General features: G+C 32.2%; 1 protein-coding gene across 1 annotated transcript in view; it reads right to left on the bottom strand.

Moving 5' to 3' along the window:
* The window catches only part of LOC101851635 (transmembrane protein 47), a gene marked incomplete at its 3' end in the record, with an annotated part of 9,055 nt that overhangs the window by 4,159 nt on the left and 3,751 nt on the right, over window positions 1-1,145 (bottom strand).

A 1,145-nucleotide genomic window follows, 5' to 3' on the forward strand; every position in this document is an offset into this window, starting at 1 on the left:
CCCCCCCCCCACAAAAAAGCATAAAAACGAAACAAAACAACCCTTCCCCATTAAACAAATAATTAAACTTCATTCTTTACTTTCAGGAAGATCAACTATAAAACAAAAAACAACCCCCCCCCAAAAAAAACAACAAAAACAAAACAAAAAAACAACAAAAAACAATACTACTCCCAGCACGACAAATACATGTACAATGAAGAATATTGCAGTTTTTTGGGTTTTTTTTTTTATAGTAGAGGGTTTTAGTTGCGAGCGTCGTAAAACCCTTTACTATAAAAAAAATAAAATAAAAAGAATATTGCAGTCGTCACTAGGTTACAGGTGTCTAAGACAGGGCAATCTGTGCCACTACTGTTTACTTTAGCGTAGACAAAATCTAGGAAGCATATTATAAATAAAAGTTTCCCCATTTTGTTTCGAAATTCTATATATTTATTGTTTGTTTATATTTTCTTAATAAATAAAAACAAACAAATAAAAACTAGCAATAAATATAATATAATTTGAAACAAAATGGGGAATTTTTTTTCTTCTTCTAGTGTCTCTGAAAGCACACAATCGGTGACGTTACTGTTCACTCAAGCGTGACTGAAAAGTAGAAAGCAGATTAGTTAGTTTTAGTAGAAGTTTTACGGCGCTCGCAACTGCATAAGGTCATATGAGCGCCAGAAGATTAGAGGTGTTACAAGAGAGTAACAAACATAAAAAAAGAAGGAGGGGAGATAAGGACGATAGATATTTGATAGGAAAGAAGAAGCAAACCACACCAGAGCACCCGCCAACCACCCACAGAAAGCAGATTGTAAAATTAAAAGGCATAACATAATAGTAATATAATTTTTATAAAAAGAAAGAAATATTACTTCTAGTTCTAGTGTCTAAGAGAGCACACAATACACGACGCTACTGTTCACTCAAGCGTGACAAAAATTAAGAAGCATAATATTATTATACTCAAAATGCCAAATAAAACGGACTTGAAATAAAGAATAAATCTAAAATCTAAGCTTTAGCGGTCTACCAGCTACCCAGAGTTAATTTGTGTGTTCTACACATGCATGACTCAACTCACCATGACCTGGAGAAAGCATAAAAGAAAATGTGAAATGGTATTATTCTTTAAAAAATATTATTATAATTTA

The sequence above is a fragment of the Aplysia californica genome, unplaced genomic scaffold (genome assembly GCF_000002075.1).
Source record: "Aplysia californica isolate F4 #8 unplaced genomic scaffold, AplCal3.0 scaffold00089, whole genome shotgun sequence".
NCBI lineage: Eukaryota > Metazoa > Mollusca > Gastropoda > Aplysiida > Aplysiidae > Aplysia > Aplysia californica.